This window comes from Aegilops tauschii, chromosome 4, assembly GCF_002575655.3.
Source record: "Aegilops tauschii subsp. strangulata cultivar AL8/78 chromosome 4, Aet v6.0, whole genome shotgun sequence".
NCBI lineage: Eukaryota > Viridiplantae > Streptophyta > Magnoliopsida > Poales > Poaceae > Aegilops > Aegilops tauschii.
Genome location: NC_053038.3, coordinates 373922915 through 373929287, shown reverse-complemented (window position 1 = coordinate 373929287; position 6373 = coordinate 373922915).

The window sequence follows — 6373 nt, the reverse complement described above, 5'->3', positions numbered from 1 at the left end:
GCCTTTTAACTACTACTTACTCTGACTTGTGCCTTGAACTGCATGGTTTGCAGCCAATGTCTATTACTCTTTTCAATTTTATACACAATTGTCTTAGCGTATGATTGCACCTTACTAGGTTTAGAAGAGAGGAGTGATGTTCCTTTGATCTTGACCTGTAATCTAGTTCCGTGCTGGACTTGCCCACACAACATTACAATTGCATGTTTGTCTGTTCTCAGTTGCTTTGTGATATGAATGATGTCATACTGTACTTACCGTATTATAAACTTGGTCTCTTTATCCTTAGCCCTCAATACAATGTGAAGAAATAGACAATACATTAGCGATGGTACATGGTCATATGTTTGGAACCTGGTTTTATTATGTACTTTGCAATAAAATACAACTATTATTTTACATGGGTTCACCAGAATAAGTTCTGTATATAGACCAAAGCTATTTTGTTTGGTTTTGCTACCTCCTTAATATCTTCTGTTTTGGTACTACTAATGTAAAACCACAACTTTTCAGCAAGCTATGGAAAAAATGGTGGAACCGCCACCTTCTGAAGGCGGCGAGGCAACTATAACCGCAATGTCAGCTCTTGCAGCAGTGAGTCAGTACCTGTCCACTAACAGTGCCAAAAGCACGTTCCTGCCTAATACTGGGTTGGTTGTTAAGGCAATCTCGTCCAAACTGCCTCATGATCAAGATATGCAAGCTCAAAACAATGTTGTATCTGCGCTCCAGACACAAGTCCATTCCCTAACAGAGACCCTTTGTGAAACAAGGAGAGACATTGTTCGATGTTGTCAAGATATGCATGGTTTTGAAACCAGACTATCAGACATTTGCTATGCTGTTCAGGAGCCTAGGAGAACTGAAGGCCAAGGTTATGGTGCTCCATCGGACAATACAGCATGAAAACGTAACAGTCAGGTCAAATGAACTGAGCTTCTAAACTTCTGGTGGTGCATTTATCTGCTAGACTGATAACTTTTATGCCAACCTTCCTTTTGTTTTATAGTTGTAATTTGTTTTGGTGCAATACAAAATTTGTTCTTAACGTGCAGCCACCGGCTGAAGAAAACAGCAAGCCATTTTTGTATAGTGTAGGGTGTTCCCTATATTTGCACTAGTGGCGAACTTTGATGCCCACCGGCTGTAGTTTACATGGGCCTCCTACGGGCCGTAGAAACAATGGGCCTTCTAAGGGCCGTAGAAACAATGGGCCTTCTACGTGGCATAGAAACAATGGGCCTTATACGGGCCGTAGACACAATGGGCCTTCTATGGGCCGTATCATCAATGGGCTTTCTACGGGCTTATGATCGGTTGGCCAAATATGGGCCAATAATAGACCACATTATGGCCGTAAATGGGCTAGAGTTGAAATCGTCCGCTCATGGGCCGACCATAACGGGCCGTCATTAATCAGCCGTATTTTGATGACGCTATCAAAATGGCCCAACGTATTAACGGGCCACAAACGAGCCGACTGTAACCACGGGCTGAATTTGGCCCACAAGCAGAAAATGACTGTAACGAGCCGTAAGTAAATGAATGTGGAAATGAGCCCAAGAATAAATGGGCCCTGAGAAGGCCGAAAGATAACATGGGCTGGAAACGGCCCAACTGAATAATGGGCCGTTAATGGGTATAAAGTGATACACTGTTCATTACGGGCCAGTTTCACCATGGGCCGTTAATGGGTATAAAGTGATACACTGTTCATTACAGGCCAGTTTTACCATGGGCCGTTAATGGGCCGAGAGTAATAAGGGCCTCATATGGGCCGAAAGACGTCATGGGCCATACATGGGCCAGAAGTTAAAACGGGCTGGAATTATATTGGACGGCCCAGATGACGCTACTGGGCCTAATTTGGTTAGGCCGTAAACGGGCCATGGGTTAGCGGGCTGTAAATGGGCTATATGCGAACATGCCGTTAACAGGCTTGCCGTGGGCCGGCCCGCCACCTTTTGACCAAGTCAAATGGGCCGGCCTTTTCACAGGAATGGTCCTCTGTTGGGCCGTGCCATGTGTCGACGTATCATAGGCGCTTTGTGACCAATGAGTGGATGACATCTGTCCCAACGGTGAGCTGACACGTGTTTCCTCCAGCCAATGATGATTTTACACGTGGAAAATCCCCATTGGTCGGGGCTGTTAACGGGTTATCGGATCCAAAACCAGACCCGATAGCTTAACGGCGTTCCGTTACGGTGGATGCCATGTGTCGGTCACCCTTGACGAAAGCACTTCTGTGACGCGCGATTTATCGTCATGGAAGTGGACACTTCTGTGATGATAATTTTGGCAATGTCATGGAACACTTCTACGACAGCACAGGTATGACTATCTTGATTCTTTCATAAAATTGTCATGGATGTAGATGCATGACAAAAAATGCGACCTACTGTGACAAACACGTATCATCACGGAAGTGTATTTTTTTTGTAGTGCATATCGTCGTAGTGCGTAGGCGAAGCCCTGCGCCGGTAGCTTCATGATCACCGTCATCACGCCGTCGTGCTGACGAAGCTCTCCCTCGAAGCTCTACTAGATCGTGAGTTCGTGGGACGTCACCGAGCAGAACATGTGCAGATCGTGGAGGTGCCGTACGTTCGGTACTAGGATCGGTCGATCATGAAGACGTACGACTACATCAACCGCGTTGTCATAACGCTTCCGCTTTCGGTCTATGAGGGTACGTGGACATCACTCTCCCCTCTTGTTGCTGTGCATCACCATGATCTTGCGTGTGCGTAGGATTTTTTTTGAAATTACTACGTTCCCCAACAGTATTTTGAACTTACACTTTATTTTCTAATTTGAAATTGGATGGAATTGACAGCACAATTATCATCTTTGTTTATACACGTGCAAAACCTGTCATCTCTCTGCTTGTTTCAGGGTGATATGCCTGATGGCATTCACAAGTTTGCTGAAGGCTATGAGACAAACCCAACATATATTGCAGCAAACAAGGCAAAACATCTTGAAGATAGCGAGACAACCCCAAATTCTTGTCTTGATGCAGTTTTCCAGTTACTTGAGACGAGCAGTCAGACAAGCTTACCGAATTCACTGTCTGAATCAGTTCGACTTCTTCAGTCCCAAGTTCTAGCAGAAAGGCATTCTGCAACTCAACTTCGACTTGAAGTCCTACCTCTAAAAAAGATTGCGGAGAACACCAATGGGAACCTCATTGCTAAACAGCTACACCTGGAAGCTATGACCGACATGCTAGGCCGGTCTCACAGCCTTGCTCAGCAGCTTGCGCAGTAGTTCCCGCGCAAGGCTAACCTTTCTTGAACTATCTTGGAAGTGGTCTTGGTTCAATATTATTTTGTTACGCTGCAATGGTGCCCAGTTTTTGTAATCTGCCTCTTCGTTGCGCTTTATGATCACTCGGGACGAACTTCGATGCCCAGTGGATGTAATATATACCATAAATCCTTTATTGTATAGTGTAGGTTTATTCTAAGTTACTATGCCATAATTTCTCTATTGTATAGAGTAGGTTTGTTCTTAATTCCTACTAGTTACTGCCATCTTTTGCTATTTGAAAAAAATGGAGAAAATCTGATGTAGTCGACCGGGCCGAAACATTCGCCTCTAACGGGCCTGCTTTTTAGCAGGCCACAACTGGGCCGGCCTGCAACTTTCTTGGGCCTGAAAGGCCATTGGGGCCTTCACAATTTGCGCCAGGACCACAACTTACACGGGCCTATATTCGGCCCAAAGTTTAGTTGGGCCTTTAGTGGACCCAACGCTTAGTTGGGCCCATGTAGCTTTGGGCCATTAACAGGCTGAATATTCTACTGGCCTATTATGGCCCAGAAGAAACCATGGGCCTTTAGCAGGCCGAAATGCATGTTGGGCCTCAATTTTCACTAGTCATCGACGGACCTTCAGCGGGATGAAATGTAGACCGGGCCTTAGTTGGCCCACTGATATCATGGGCCTTTAAGAGCCAGAAAGCTTAGTAAAGGCATCAACAGGCCGAATTATATGACACGCCTTTAACAGGCCCAAAGTCACGTTGGGCTGAACTGTTGCTACCTTTCTCACGGGCCGTTAGAGGGCTGGATGTCACATCATACCATATATGGCCCACGGACAGCACGGGCCATTCCCAGGCCGAAAGACACACCGGGCAGAAATGGGCCCATGTCTACATCGGGCCTCTGAAAGGCCGAAATGTCACTGGGCCGTAATTGGGCCGAAATATTCGGCAAACAATTAACGGGCCAGATCTAGCTTCGGGCCATAAAAGGGCCATGTTTAAACAGGTCGTTATTGGTCTGGCCCACTAGTACCTGAGTAAATACTACGGGCCTTTGACTAGGCCGGCCTTTTTAACCTATATGGGCCTCTGTTGGGCCCTGCCACATGTCGACGTATCATAGGCATGTCTCCTCCACTTGACGGACGACATCTGGCCCACCGAGGAGAAAACACATGTTTCCTCCAGCCAATGATGATTTTACACGTGGAAAATCCCCATTGGTCCGGGCTGTTAACGGGTTATCGGATCCAAAACCGGATATGATAGCTTAACGGCGACCCGTTATGGTGCATGCCACGTGTCGGTTACCCTTGACGAAAGCACTTCTATGATGCGTCATTTATCGTCATGGAAGTGAACACTTCTATGATGATAATTTTGGTATTGTCATGGAACACTTCTATGACAGCACAGATATGACTATCTTGATTATGTCATAAAATCGTCATGGATGTACCTGCATGACAAAAAATGTGACCTACTGTGACCAACACGTATCATCACGGATGTGTATTTTTTTGTAGTGGCTTCTACTTCGGTTGCGGGGGAGGTGGTGACAACGCCGCCTGCACCGACCGCGTCCCCCGCAGCACCCACATCCTCATGCGCCTCCGTGTCCCCGGCAGCGTCGGTGGCCACGGGCGGTGGAGCCTTCGAGGTGGATGGGTGAGCTGAAGCACCGGGTTTCTTCTTCGGTGCCATAGTCGATGGCGCCGCTGAAGATGAAGATGGCGATGAAGATGACGCGCTGCTCACACTTTCAGGTTCGCGCAAGTGATCCCCTTACATGGCGCGCCAAAGATGTCGCGGGAAACCACGGCCACCTATGGGACCAAGGGTCCCTTGCTGGTTCGGCGGGGGGGATGGCATATTGCAAAAGTGCAGAGGAGCGTGGAACAGCATGGCAGAGATCGCACAGGCAGTTTTTACCCAGGTTCGGGCCGTCATGAGGCGTAAAACCCTACTCCTGCTTTGGTGGATTGATGGTGGAAGAATGGTGGTGAGCACAACATGCTTGCCCGGCAGGGTTGCTCCAGGGAGAAAGGCTACACGCGTATGAATCTGTGAGGGGGTGGATTTTCTAACCCTTTCTATGGTTGCCTTGGGCCTCCTTTTATAGACAAAGGGGTCACCACAGTGGCAAATCAGTCATTATGCACTAATAAGATAGCAAAGAGTGCTATCATACCTAACTCTGTAGGCTGATAGAGCGCATTAAATGCGCCGCTCAACGTCACGTCGTCGCTTGCCCGGCAGGCCTTGCCGGGCTATTTTGCCAGCTTCGTGCCTGCTTGCTCGACACGTCGCAGGACGGGTGTCGCCTGTAGGTATTTCCTGTAGAAAGTGGCTGCCATGTGGCAAATAGCAGCCACTTAGTCACTTTGGAGCTTGACACCACACCAATCGATGATGTGCGTCGTGGTGAGGTTGTTCTGCCTCCGTGAGTCCCGGCAGGTCCTACCGGGACAGCCTGTAGGCTTGCTTTCGGGGTGACCCCATCCTTGCTAGGCTCGCCTGCCCGGCAAGGGAGGCTTTTCCCTTGGCAATATCTTGCTCTTCTGGTTAGTCTTGGCCTTCTTGTGCTGCATGCTGGTCCCTTGAAGAACTGCTCTTGTGCTTTGGTCTGAGCTTGGCAGTTGTAATCTTGTTCTCTTGCCTATGCACAGTCTGGGCAACGGAGCCAGGGTTTGTTGCATTGACAGAAACCTTCATAGTACAATTTCATTATGCTCAAAAATTATGTGTACATATAAACAAATCCTGAAGGATTGATAGCAATGCCAGAAAAAAATCAACTTTGTTTCGCCGACATGTGGGACATCCTTCATCCGGCTCCACATGCCATGCAGCAATATTGACTGCACAACTGCAGGGAAGATTCACCTCGGTCGTTGCACCGCAGTAATAATGACTAGTGAGCAGGCAAATCACAGAGCCCCACCTTCGCCACAGTAAGTTGCTCGGACGAAGCAACCATCATTTCTCTCTCCATTGAATCCGCTGGTACTCCAATATTCCCAGAGTAATAAGTTGCTCGGGCGAAGCAACCATCACTTCACCTTTCCCATAGTAAGTACTACCTCTTTTTTTCTATTC